Consider the following 14,409-nt stretch of genomic DNA (forward strand, 5'->3'; position numbering starts at 1 on the left):
CCCCAGGCCGGCCCGGCGAGGCCGAGGCCCTGCAGGGAGGCCCCGCAGGGAGGTGGCCGGCGGCCGCGGAGACCGGGCCGGGGCGCGCTCGCGGACCAGGGTCGAGGCGGGCCGCGGGGTCGCCGCTGTCAGTCAGCGAGAGCGAGAGACAAAGCCGCGGCCCGGCCGCGCCGCCTCCGCGCCTCCATCTTAGCGCCGCCGCCCGGCCGCCCCGCCGCCGCCTCGGGCCGGGTCCCGCGCCGCCCCGCACCCCTCAGACCCACCTGGTCTGGTTCCGCGGGCGCGACTGGGCCGGGCGATGGCGGTCGGGTGGCGGTCGAGCACGGAGGCGACGGGATGGCGGCGGATTGCGAGGCGGCGGCGCGGGCTGCTCGCTCGCTGCTCGCTCGCTCGCTCCCTCCCTCCCGGGCTCACTCGTCGCTCGCTCGCTCGCTGGAGCCTCCGAGCCAGTGTCTCGCCGCTCGCCTCCCTCTCTCGCTCGGCTCCCCGCCCCCCGCCTGCCACCGCCCCCGCCTCCTCCGGCCTCCTCCCGACGCCGCCGCCCGCAGCCGCGCCGCCGTCGCCCCAGCACAGCGCCCCCTGCCGTGCTCCCGGGTCGCGCCGCCGCCCCGCCCCCGCGGGCTGAGGAGAGGAGAAGCGGGAGGGGGCGCGGGCGGAGGGGGAAGGGGTTCACGGGAGCGGCCCGGGGAGGGGAAGAGGCCTAGAGGACACGGGTGGGGACACGGGGGGGGGGCCGGGGGAGCGGGTGTCTGGGAGAAAGGGGGCTGGGGAGAAGGGAGGCCCGGGGGAGGAGGCAGGGGAAAGGAAGATGGAAGAATCCAGAGATAAGGGGGGGCCTGGGAGGGGCCTAACGAAAGGGGAGGAGCCTACGGAGAGAATGGGGATGGGGGTTCTGAAAAATGGGGGCTGGGAAAGGAAGGGAGAGAGAGGTCCGGGGAGGTAAGGGGAAGTCCGGAATGGCCCGGAAGAAGGGGTCTGCGGGGGAGGGGCTGAGGGGGGTGGGGCCAGGTGGGATGGACCGGGAGGGTCCCCTCCTCAGAACTGCGGCGCCTCCAGACAGTGAGTCCGGATTTTGTTAAAATATGTATTTGTCAATGTACGCGGAGGAAGCCGAACAATTACATTGTTAAATTTAAAAGCAAGTCTGTTGCACAATAGAGATACTTTATCCTTTTTTTTTTTTTTTTTGTAAAATGAAAAATCAAAGCAATCCTCTTGAGTGTTTCGTGTCTGTGTAAATGCAAAACAATAGATCTGGGAGACGGCTCTCGGGTCTTGGTTACCCGATCCTCTGCGGCCGGCAGATTGTTCCTGGAATCAGGATTGAGATACCGTGGCAGTTAGAAAGACAAGCCATTTGAAGAAGGAAAGCGAATATACCTGGGCCCCGGAATCCAAAGCACTTCCCCACCGCCTTCCACTTGCTCTACTATACTGTACGCACTCACCCTGGGTCATGCCCTATAGTAAACCCTTGATACTGGGTTTATTCTCAGCCCTGGAGCCAACCTTATGAACCCAGTTCACGGAGAGGCCATGTAACTTACCCGGATCCACAGGGCAAACAGTGGTCCTGAAGGAAAGTTGACTCCTTTGTGCCTAACTCCAAAAACCAGGCCCAAAAAGTAAGATAAGTGGAAAGGTTTTATATAATCTCTTTATGCTTTTCTGATTTTTCCTACATTTTGTCCGTAGTCATATGCGATGCTGTTCTCTTTAAAATAATCAAACTTGGACTGAGCCTTTTAACCATTTCCACAAAAACAGGACGCCTGGAGATAAGCCTGACCTTTTGCTCTTTGACTTTAGGGTTGGCCCTCAAGCCAGTGCAGCAGGAATACGTGTGGTAGCTGGAGTAGTTTGTATATGCCAAGCACCACGCTCAGCGCTTGATTTAGCCGCACTCAGTCCTGACCACATGCCCACAGAATAGTACTACAATCATTCCCATTTGCCAGAGAAGAAGTCAGCCGTTGTGACCATTTCTGAGGAGGCTTGGTGGCACTGTCGGGTAAGCATTGGACTGCTAACCACAGATTAGCGGTTCAAACCCACCAGCTGCTTTGTTGCCAAAAGATGGGGCTCTCTGCTCCTGGAAAGATCTTATATAGCTTTGGAAACCCTATGTAGCATTTGGTGGCTGTCTGCTCCCCAAAAGATTTACATCCTTGGGAACCCCAAGGAGCAGCTCCACTCTGCCCTCCTATAGGGTCAGTAGGAATTGGAATCAATTTGGTGGCAGTGGGTAGACATAGCAAAAATGACTTTGCAGATGTGATTAAGGGTCATGATGGGGGATTTATCCTGGATTGTCTGTGAGGACTCAATGTAATCACAAGGGTTCTTTTAAAAGAGAGACAGGAGACTGGAAGAATCTGAGAAGGAGCTGTGGTTACGTAAGGACACTCCAAAATAGGAGGCATTTGACATGCTAAAATGGTTACTACATGGTCTGACTCGGATTTCATTTGGTCTTGGGCTTTGCTTCCCTTTCTGAGAAGGTGACCCATGACGCTGCTGGTGGATAAAGCAAGAGAATGACAGCTTACCCTCAGGAAGAATGTGGTCATGTCCAGCCATCTCATCTCTTGTTCTCGTGTCCTCTACTTCACCAAATATGATGTCTTCAGAGACTGCCCCCTCCTCATACTTTGTCCACAGGGGTTGTTGCCCAACTTAGGAGCTCTGGCCTAACTTTATTAGCCAATTGAAATAAAGTGGCACTGCACACAAACAGAAAGGAATTTTCTTGTCTGAGCAGACAAGGTGCCGCATGGGGTCTCATAACCAAAATACAAGGGTGGGGGGGGCGTTTCCTGAATGGGGAGCCCCTGGGTCTCTTACCCCCTCAGGCTTCTGGAATTCTGACTTCTTCTTGCCCCTCCCCACCTTCTAACCCACTTCTGTTCCTAAATGGAGATCCCACTGTGAGTCATGTTCAACTGGATGCTCCCTAGAGGGACCATTTGAGGGAAAAATAGGCGAGGGGAGAATGATGGGTCCGATCGTATGTTCCCTTCCGGTGATTCATGGCTTAGTTGGAGGACACGCATAAATATCTGGACTACATGCCCTCAGATCCAATATATGCTGGAAGGAGCCTGCGCTCATTCTTTGCTGAAGGGTTTTGAGATGGAATGCTGATGATCAGGATACACAACACAAAAGAATGTCAATAACAGAAAGATAGGTCACAGAGTCCCTAGTAGGTGAGTCATAGAAAGGAGGATATTAGTCTGAGGGTTTCAGAAGGACATGAGACAAAGCCTACCATCCTCTCTTCCAAGGAGCAACCTGACTACGCTTGTTCCAACACTTATATGTGCCTTATTCTAGCAGTGGATGATGTTTTCAATATTCTCCTCCAACACCAAAATTTAGTGCATCAATTCTTTTCAGTCTTCCTTATTTGTTGTCTGGCTTCCATGCACACGTGAGCTGATTGAAAATATCGTGACTTGGGACAGGTGCGCATCGTACTCAAGGTACTATCTTTGTTTTTGAACACTTTAAAAAAAACGTGTTGCAGCAGATGTGCCCGATGCAATATGTCCTTTGGTTTCTTGGCTGTTGTTTGCATGGGCTTTGGTTGTGGAGCCAAGTAAAATTAAAATATTTGACCACTTTGATCTTCTGTCCATTTATATCATTGTGTTAGTCCAGGTGGACTGGAGAAATACACCCATAGAAACTCATATGTGTATAAGAGAGAGTTTTATATAAAGGGTAATTGTATATTAAGAAAGCATCCCAACCCAGTCCAGTCCAAGTCCATAAGTCTGATATTAGCCCATATGTCCGATACCAATCTATAAAGTCCTCTTCAGACTCACAAAACACATGCAATGACACTGAATGCAGGACGATCACAGGCCAGTGGGTAGAAAGTCCTTGGATCCAGTGGCATTGTAAGCATTGCAGCGCTGGCAGGGATCTCTACGTGGGTTATGTGACTTCAGAGGTCTGGTTGCATCAAGGTAGGTCCATGTGGCTTCTCCAGCTCAGGGCACTAGGGTAGTTCCATGTGTCTTGCCAGCTGCAATGTCTCCCAGGGAGTGAGCAGAGAGAGTGTGTCTCCTACCTCCAAGGAGGAAAAACAGGAATTCCCAGAATTCTCAGGAGAAAGTCATGCCCACACAGAAGCCTCATTGGTTATACCTTGATTGGCAGGCCAGACTGCACCCCTTCACTCATAATCCTCTCAAATTGACACCAGATTATGTAACTGCCACCCTCACTGTTGCTTATTGGGCCAGTCGTGAGGATTTTCTTTTCTGTATGTTGAGGAGTAATCCATCCTGAAGATTGGGGTCTTTGTCAAGTCCTCTTTGCTTCCAGCAAACACGCTCGATATCATCTGCATTATCAAGGGTTCATGAATCTTCCTGCAATCTTGATGCCTCATTCTTCTTTAGAGTCATTCATTGGACTATTTGCTTAGCATACATGTTGAATCAATATGGTGTAAGTATACAACTCTGACACCCACCTTTCCTGATTTTAAACTGAGATTATCCCCGTTTTCTCGTCCCATGATTGCTTCTTGATCTGAGCACAATTGAGTGTTCTGGAATTCCATTCTTTGCAATGTTATCCGTAATTATCTGATGACCCACATAGCACTTGAGTAATCCGTAAAATAACTTTCTGCTATTTGCTTTCACTCAAGATCCGTCTGACTGGAACGCTACCCTTTGTTTCATGTCCTCTTCTGAATCTGACTTGAGTTTCTGACAGTGCCCTCTCAATGTACTGCTGCAACTGTGTCGGAATTTTCTTCACATTTTACTGGAGTATGGTATTGTTTAGTAATTTGTGTGTTCTGTGGGGTCATCTTCTGAATGAGCATGAATAAATGTGGACCCCTCTTCTAGTCAGTCTTTCAGATTCCGTCTTTGCACACGCAGGAAAGTGCTTCTGGTATCAAAGCCATTTGTTGAAACATCTCACTTGGGATTCTTCACTTCCTAGATCCTTGGTTTTTGCCAATGCCAGCAAAGACTTCTTCCTTCAATAGCGTTGATAAGGTTTTTTTTTCTTCCCTTAAGTTTTAAATTGTGAGTTAGGTTAAGGTTTATAGAGTGGATCATCAGTCTTTACTACTGATACGTGATTATATGCTATTTCAAAAATGCCATTGATATTTGATGACTGCTATTCCCTGAGATGACTAAATGTTGGCACATTCTTTGTGGTACAGCGGCTCTGTTTCCTTTCTAGTACAGTGACTCCAAATTCCTTCTATCTCCTTTCAATGCTGCCTGTGTCATTCAGTATTTTGCCCACAGGATTCTTCAATATTGCTTCCTGAAATTTTTCTCCAGTTCTTTCAGCTAGAGAAAAGCTGAACATTTTTTCCCCTTTTGGTTTTCAAACATCAGATCTTTGCAGAGACTTTAGTTTGTCTTCTTTGAAATATGCTCAGTTGGTTTTTTTTCATAAAAGTTTTACCATCTTTTTATTGTTTTAAACAGCTCTTTTAGTAACAGTTTACCCATTAAAAAGCAGGAAAAAATATGAACATGCCATTTAGCAGCCACAGACGTAGATACAACATTTTCTTTAAAAAGGTTTGTGAACTTTCAAGTACAGGAAACATTAACTCAATTTAACACTAACAAATAGCTTAAAGCTCTTGCTCCTTTGTTTATTCCGCATAGTATTAAAAGTCTGAATCGGAAGCATGTGCATGCTATAAAAGAAAAGTTAAGGAAAACATAGACATATGTACTTCATATGATTATCATCCAGAAGTAACAATGCATTTTGTTTTAAAATATATTTTGTAAGATATATTTTGTTTTAAATTGTTAAATCAGTTAAAATAAATAGTGCGCTCTTTTGGCTCAGTTCTTTGCTTCATCATTCCTTCTGTTCATTTCAGCTACTTTATGTTTCAGAGTCTTTTTCTTTTTTTAATTTATTTTTATTTTTCAGTCTTTTTCTAATATTAATTTTGGGGTTTTTTTTTCCCCCTCGCTTTCAAGTTTTTAAAGATCTTTTACTTTCTTCATGTATGTCATTGATGCTCTTGATGTCATCCACAATTCTTCCGGTCTTCAGTCATTAGTGTTCAATGTGTCAAATCTGTTCTTGAGATGGCTTCTAAGTTCAGGTAGAACAGGCTTGTGGTGGAAAATGACCAGCCCCCACCACTAATCACGGGTTCGATAGGCCCAATTGTACGGTTAAGATATATAAGGATTATAATAAAGTCATAGAGAGCATGAGAGATAGAAGAGGGATTGAAATAATGGAGTCAGACACATTTTGTGGTAGCATGCTCACCTCCTGGATGGCCATGATCTTACCTGCCAGGTCAGCACACAACATTGGCCGAGGCGAGGTGGGGCGGGGACCCGGCAGGATGCTCAAGGACCCTGTTTATTGCTACCCAAGGGTTATGTCTCTACTTAGCGGGGCGTGATTACAGGTAACCACATTTCACAGGAAGGAGCTGTACAGTAGGCATCCACATCATAGAAAGGGGATGTACAATAGGCAGAAGCGTGACAGGAAGTGGATGAGCAATGTGTATGCACATAGGAATGGGAGGGACTAGGGGTATACATATGATAAGATGGGCAGACCCTAGATTCATGATAGTGGCCTAACCTTGGTCACCCTTGGATGGGCTTGACCTCTCAGGGGTCTCCTACAAGGAAACAGTCAACTACTATCCTTATCAGAAGGGAGTGGGTCCTACTTGCTGGATAAACAGTGGTGACTGCTTGCTCTAGGTGGCTGATGACCCTTAGGGAGAATGACCCCTGACCTACTTCTGTTGACCTCCAAGTGTATAGTCATTCACAAGCAGCTAAGTCTGGCATATATTTGGGGGAGACAACTTGAGAGAAATCCTTCTGTTTCCCACACAGACTCAAGGTTAGACTTTAGCTATTGTGGACTTATTTTCATTCCTTCAGCTTCAACTTGAACTTGCAATTGATGGCTTGTTTGTTCTGTAAGTGGTCCTGGCCTTAGTCTGTTTTATGAGATTAAGTTTTTCCACTGTCTCCTTCCATAAGCATAGACCATTTGATTCCTGTGCATTCCTTCCAGAGAGGCTGATGTACACAATTGCCATTTATGTTGTTGAAAAACAGTATTTTCTATGAATGAGTCATTGATCTTGCAAAATTTTATTATGTATCTCCAGGGTTACTTCCATCAAAAGGTGTATTTTCCAATTACTAATCCTTTTTGGTTTCCAACTTTGTTATTTCAATCACCAGTAATTATCAATGCATCTTGATGACATGTTTGATCAATTTCAGATTGTTTTCTTCATCTCTGGCATTACTAGGTAGGGTGTAAATTTGCCTTATAATCATATTAACTGGTCTTCCTTATCGATATAAGATATTATCTCATCACTGAAGGTGTTGTGCTTCAGGATAGTCTGGAAATGCTGTTTTTGAGAACAAACATGACACCATTCTTCTTCAATTTGTCACTCCTGGTACAGTACATCACATGATCATCCAATTAAAATCCCCAGCACCTGTTCCTTTCAGCTCAGTGATACCTGGGATAGAGATCTTTATGCATTCCATTTCCTTTTTGATAACTTCCAATTTTCCTAAATTCATACTCCATGATTCTACATTCTGATTATTAACAATGTTTGCAGCTGTTTCTACTAATTTTGAATAAAGTAGGACCTAATTCAGTAGGACAAGTGTCTTTATAAAAAAGGGAAGAGAATGAACACACAGAGATGCACACACACAACCTGATCCTTGCTACCATATCCACCCTACAAATCTCATCAAATATTCACTGTCTCCTTTCCCAGAAACGAGTACCTACTCTGTGGCACATATTACTGAACAGAAGCTTATTGAAAAGAAGAAGACAAGGAGGGAAGGATCGGAGACACAGAGAAGTCAAGTGGCCTCTGTTGCTGTTCATGGCAGAAATCAGAAAAGGTTTCCATCAATCGTGCCTATACCTGGACCAGCCAAGACTTTCCAAGGCATCCTTAATCCCTCTGTAAGCAATTGCTACCATGTAATGAGCACCGTCAAGTGTTGTTGTTATTGTTAGGCGCCATCAAGTCAGTCCTGGCTCACAGCAGCCCTGTGCACAACACAAGGAAACACTGCCCAGTCCCGTGCCATCCTCACCATCGTTGTTATGTTTGAGCCACTGTTATGTTGTTGCAGCCACTGTGTCAGTCCATCCTCTCAAGGGTCTTCCTCTTTTGCACTCCTCCGCTGTGCCAAGCATGATGCCCTCCTCCAGGCTCTCTCCTGACAACAGAGCCAAAGTACATGACGTCCCAGCGCCCTAGCTTCCAAGCAGCATGCTGGCTGTCCTTCTTCCGAGAGAAACTTGTTGGGTCTCTTGGCAGTCCACAGTACTTTCAATATTCATCATTAGCATCATAATTCAAATGTGTTAACTCTTTGATTTTCCTTACTCAGTGACCAACTTTCGTATGTATAGGAGGCTATGGAAAATACCATGGCTTGGATCCTCAAAGTGACATAACTTGCTCTTCAACTTTAAAGCAGTCTTGTGCAGCTGATTTGCCCAGTGCAAAACATCCTTGGGCTTCTTGCCCGCTGCGTCCATGCGCCTTGATTGTGAATCTAATCCTTGATGCGCTCCTTGACAACGTCCATCTTTTCTCCATGTATCAGAGGTTACCTATTGGTCCAGCCATCTGAGGACTTTGGTTTTCTGTACATTGAGTTGTAATTCATACTGAATTCATAATGCACTTCATACTGAAGAACTGCAGCCCTTGATTATTTTCAACAAGCAAGATTGTGTCATCTGCATATCAAAGGTTGTTAATAAGCCTTTTTCCAATCTTAATGCCACATTCTTCACATAGTCCAGCTTCTCTTATTACCTGATCAACATACAGATTGAGTAGGTGTGGTGGAATGATACAACCCTGGTCCACACTGATTTCCAACCACTCAATATGCCCATGTTCTCTTTGAAAGACTGTCTTTTGGTCCATGAACAGGTGTCACATGAACACAATGAAATGTTCTCATTGAGAATTCCTATTCTTCTCAATGCCATCCATAGTTTGTTAGGATCTGCATCGTCATATGTCTTTGCATAGTCAATAAAACACAAATAAATATCATTCTAATAGTCTCTGGTTTGAGCCAAGATCCAACTGACAAGGGCAGTGATATCCCTCAGACCACATTCCTCTTCTGAATCCAACTTAACTATCTGGCAGCTCCCTGTCAACATAGGGCTGCAGTCACTGTTGGGTGATCTTCAGCAAATCTTCACTTGCATGTGATATCAATGACATTGTTCTTGCCCATTCTGTTGTGTCACCTGTCTTTGAAATGGAGACAAATAGGGATCCCTTCCAGTCAGTTGGCCAAGTAGCTGTCTTCCAGATTTCTTGGCACAGGCAATTGAATACTTCCAGCACATCAGCAGTTTGTTGCAACAGTTCAGTTGGCATTCCATCAATTCCTGGAGCCTTGTTTTTGGCTAGTGCCTTCAGTGCAGCTTGGACTTCTAACTTCAGTACCATTGGTTCTTGCTCATATGTTACTTCCTGAAATGGCTGGAATGCCAATCAGTTCTTTTTGGTATAGTGGCTCTGCGCATTCCTTCCATCTTATTTTGCAGGGTCCGATGTTGTTCCCATAGAATCCTCCAGTATTTCAACTCAAGGATTGGCTTTTTCTCCAGGTCTTTCAACTTCAATATGACCAGTGACACACCTTCCGGCATCACACAGGTCAACACAGTACGACAAACTGACAGACAAGTGGTGGCTTTCAAGTGAGGGAATTAAAATGCAGACACATTTTGTGGCATTCCCGAGTTCATACAGGGAACTCATGACAGTGTCGGAAAGAAAAGAAGAGCAAGACTAAAGAGTGCATACAGTTTGTACGGAAGACTTACTGCGGTGGTACCGACCTTTCTGTAAACCAGGACCTCCTCACAATGATTTGTGAGCTAAGTTCTTCCATTGTCCCATTTTACAGACCAGTAAACTTAAGCATTCGCCACTGGGACTTGGTTGCCAGGTGCCGTGTCATACTACTGGGAGTGGGAAAATCCTTCTAGCCATCCAGACCTCAGCAAGCTCTGGGAAAAATGACAGCCCACCACGGGAAAGGGAAGTGTAAGGCCAAGCAACACCTATGAAGACAATCATACAGCCAATACTCGAAGCATATGATGCAGGCACACAGATCAGGTGGAAGCACCAGAAGCTTGGCACATGGCTCCGTCTGGGCTTCAAGACCAAGACTCCGTGATATGGCCAAGCATAATATCCAAGGATACCATGATGAGCAGAGACTGACGAAATTAAACCAAAAGCAGGCCCTTCTCTCTGAATCTGCTTCCCACCATAGAGAATGATTCGAGAGGCTAGATTTGAGTAAGATACACTTGCGTCAAATTCTGTCACTGTCCACTTTTAGATAAGGAACTACACTTTCCTGGGCTTCTGAAGAGGGGAAGACGTTTGTTGTGAGAATTGATGAGACAATGTGCGTTGGCTGTTAGCATTGGCTGGCATCTAGTAGGCATTTGCCACCTGTTGGGTTTACCATGATACCTTCTGACTCTCAGACACACCAGAGGCTCCTCTTTCAGTCCCCTGTTGCTGCAGAGCTGTAGTCCCCAAATTGTGGCTTGGTATAACCACCACAATCTGTTACTTTTCACAGTTTGATGGGCTCATTAGTGCTGCTTCTGTCCCATATGGTCTTGACTGGGGTTACATATGCGACTGCACTCAGCCTCTTCCTCTGTTTGGTGTCTCCTTCTGATGTCCTGGATTGTGTGTTGGGCTGCTCACTGCAAGGTAAGAAGTTCGAAACCACCAGTGTCTTCATGGGAGAGCGCCTCATCTTTCTGCTCCCATAAAGAGTTACGGTCTCGGAAGGCACAGGGGCAGCTCTACCCTGTCCTGTAGGAGGACAGGGTAGAGGAGCCCTGGTGGTGCAAGGTGAACACACTCAGTTGCTCAGCAAGAAGTTGGAGGCTCGAGTGTACTCCCAGGCACCTCAGCGAACGAGGCCACTGCGAATCCTACGGAGCCCCATTCTGCACCATGCACCCATGCGCGCCATGCCAATTTGGGGGGCCTGGTTTTGGTCTGTGCAGATAATCTTCCATAGCGCCTTCGAGGTTTTAAGGCTCTCTTGCTTTCCACCGCCACTGCCTGTGCACACCCCTAAAGCACACCTTCCATCTGACTTCAGCAAACGTTTGCTGGGCCACTGGAGTGCAGAGAAATGGTAAGAGGGAAGAGAATCCATTTGTTCAAGAAATTCTCTGCACCTGTTCTCCAAAGTGCAATTGTACTAATGAGAGAGCACTTGAGTCCAATTTTCAGTTCAGAAAAGGTGGTCTTTGCAACTGAAGGAGGGGTGGGATCACCGTTTATGAAATGCTGAGTGCAGGGAAATGGATCCCAGCTGGGGAGTGCCAGGGAGCCTTCCTGGGGCAGGGGTTGTGAAGCCAGACCTTGAGGAAGAGCGAGCTTTACTCTGAAGAGACTGGGGGAGTGCATTCCAGATGGGAGGGCCGGCGTGAACAAAGGCATGGAGGGGAGAGCGTGGGCACTGGGAGGGGACCAGGGGCTGGCTAGTGGCAGTTGTCAATGTGGCCCCACCCGAGGGAATGTGCACTCTAGCAGGAATGGGAGCCTTAAGCTAAAAATACAAGCGCCACTATCAGAACCAGCAGCAGAGGCCCCTGCACACATCTTATTGCTTGCACCAGGCCGGGCACCATCGGGGTCTTATGCATGCACCAGCCGAAAAGAAAGCCTCTTCTGAGAGGCTCAATGATACAAGGGGCCCCGAGCACGGAGCCTTGCTCTCCATTTCGACTCAGAAGAAAAAATACTGGGGTGCGGGTGCTAGGGGCAGGAAGGGGAGGTGGGACAGAGCAGAATCTACGGAATGAAACCGAGAGTTGGGTTCGGTGTAACAATACCTGGAATGTCTGAGAAAAGGCGATGAAAGCATACTGGCGGTGCTGGGTGTGGAGAAGGGAATGCATGAAGAGCCAGCGCTCTAAGGTGGCGCCACATGAAAAGCAGCAATGACAAGTGCCAGACAGACGTCCTACCAGCCCTTTGAGCAACTTCCTGAACCGCGCACCTCCGTCCTGCAGACTTCTTCGGCAGAGCCCATGGCCATTGGCAAAGCGGTGTGAGGTGGATGGAATAGGGTCAAGGAGGCTGGCTCATGGCAGGCAAACTTAACAGTCAGGTCTTACCCTGGGTGAGGACCCCTGGCGGTGGAGTGGCTCAATGCACCGGGAGAAAAATAGATTTCAAAATCTAATTTGATAATCCGGAAAGCGTTTCTGACATGCAGTCAGCATTTTAAACAGCAGTTCGCAAACCTCGCGATATTTGAACCCCTTTCTGCTCCTAAGTGAACCCCAGTAAGATTCTATCTGTCCGAATTTCCTATGTGGGATATTACAACTGAGAAAAATTTGAAATATTTATTTTTTAAATCTTTTTATTAGGGGCTCATACAACTCTTATCACAATCCATACATACATCAATTGTGTAAAGCACATTTGTACATTCATTGCCCTCATCATATCTCTCTACTTAAACTCCTGGCATCAGTTCCTCATTTTCTCCCCTTCCTCCCCGCTCCCCACTCCCTCATGAACCCTTGATAATTTATAAATTATTTTCTCATATCTTACACCGTCCAACGGCTCCCTTACCCACTTTTCTGTTGTCCGACCCCCAGGGAGGAGGTTATATGTAGATCCTTGTAATCAGTTCCCCCTCCTTCCCACTCTCCCTCCATCCTCTCAGTATCACCACTCACACCACTGGTCCTGAAGGAAGCATCTGTCCTGAATTCCCTGTGTTTTCCAATTCCTATCTCTACCAGTGTATGGTGTAGCCAGATTTGTAAGGTAGAATTGGGATTATGCTAGTGGTGGGGAGGAAGCATTTAGGAACTAGAGGAAAGTTGTTTCATCATTGCTGCACTGCACCCTGACTGGCTCATCTCCTCCCTGCGACCCTTCCATAAGGGGATGTCCAATTGCCTACAGCTGGCCTTTGGGTCTCCACTCTACACTCCCCCTTATTCACAATGATATGATTTTTTTGTTCTGATGATGCCTGATACCTGATCCCTTCAACATCTCATGATCGCCCAGGCTGGTGTGCTTCTTCCATGTGGGCTTTGTTGCTTCTGAGCTACATGGCCACTTGTTTACCTTCAAGCCTTTAAGACCCCAGGCACTATATCTTTTGATAGCCGGGCACCATCAGCTTTCTTTACCACATTTCCTTATGCACCCACTTTGTCTTCAGTGATTGTGTCAGGAAGGTGAGCATCATGGAATGACAAGTTAATAGAACAAAATATTCTTTCATTGAAGGAGTACTTGAGTAGAGACCCAATGTCCATGTGCTGCCTTAATACTAAACCTATACTTATATGCACACAGATCCACTTCCACATCATCTATAAATATATTTGATATGTACATGCCTTTATTTAGACCTTTATAAATGCCCTTTGCCTCTTAGCTCTTTCCTCTATTTCCTTTTACTTTCCTCTTGTCCCACTATCATGTTCAGCCTTCCTTTGGGTTTCAATAATTCCTCTCAGTTACATTACCCTTGGTCATGCCCTACCAGGTCTCCTACACCCTCCTCACCACCAATTTGGATCACCTGTTGTTCCCTTGTCCCTGGGTTTGTTAACACCACTTTCTTTTGCCCCACTTCCCCCTCTCCCGTGTCCCCCTGGAACTGTCAGTCCTGTTGTTTTCTCCTACAGATTGTTCATCCAGCCTATCTTCTTTAGACAGACCTGCGGAAATAATAACATGCACAAAAACAAGACAGAGCAAAACCAAGCAATAAAATAAAACAAAGAAACAACAATACGCCAATGACAAAACAAAACACAACAAGAAAGAAAAGCTTGTAGTTAGTTCAAATAATTTGCTTATTTAAAGATAACAGTAAATGCGTGTGTTAGTCCAGGTGGACTAGAGAAACAAATTCATAGACACTCATATATGTGTAAGACAGAGCTTTATATCTAAGAGTGATTGTATATTAAGAAAACACCCCAGACCAATCCAGATCAAGTCCATAAGTCTGATACTAGCCCATATGTCCACTAGTTCATAAATTTTTCTTTAAATTCACACAGCATGTGCAATGATGCTGAATGCAGGAAGATCACAGGCCAGTGGATAGAAGGTCTTGTGGATCCAGTGGCGGTGGAAGCATCTCAGTGGGTCTTCAAATGGCTCCTCTAGCTCCAGGGCTCTGGCTCCATCAGCGTAGTTCCATGTGTCTTGTCAGCAGGAAGACAAAACAGAGAGTTTGGGTCTGACCTCCGGTGAGATATTTATCTCCACAGCGCCTCCAAGTGAGGCCATCAAGCTGCGACCTGTTT

The 14,409-nt window shown here is 46.4% G+C and overlaps 1 protein-coding gene across 13 annotated transcripts in view; it reads right to left on the reverse strand.

Moving 5' to 3' along the window:
- Window positions 1-502, reverse strand: part of PRRC2B (proline rich coiled-coil 2B) — a 99,171-nt gene extending 98,669 nt beyond the window's left edge. For 9 of the 13 annotated variants that reach the window (XM_075560605.1, XM_075560609.1, XM_075560616.1 and 6 more), the window contains exon 1: window positions 264-501. The gene's annotated coding sequence lies outside the window, so the exon portion shown is untranslated. Of the gene's footprint in view, window positions 1-263 lie in introns of all 13 variants that reach the window. The other 4 variants (XM_075560614.1, XM_075560612.1, XM_075560613.1 and 1 more) reach the window with 2 other exon arrangements.
- Between the last annotated feature and the right edge of the window lie 13,907 nt (window positions 503-14,409).

Source organism: Tenrec ecaudatus, chromosome 10 (assembly GCF_050624435.1).
Source record: "Tenrec ecaudatus isolate mTenEca1 chromosome 10, mTenEca1.hap1, whole genome shotgun sequence".
Taxonomy (NCBI): Eukaryota; Metazoa; Chordata; class Mammalia; order Afrosoricida; family Tenrecidae; genus Tenrec; species Tenrec ecaudatus.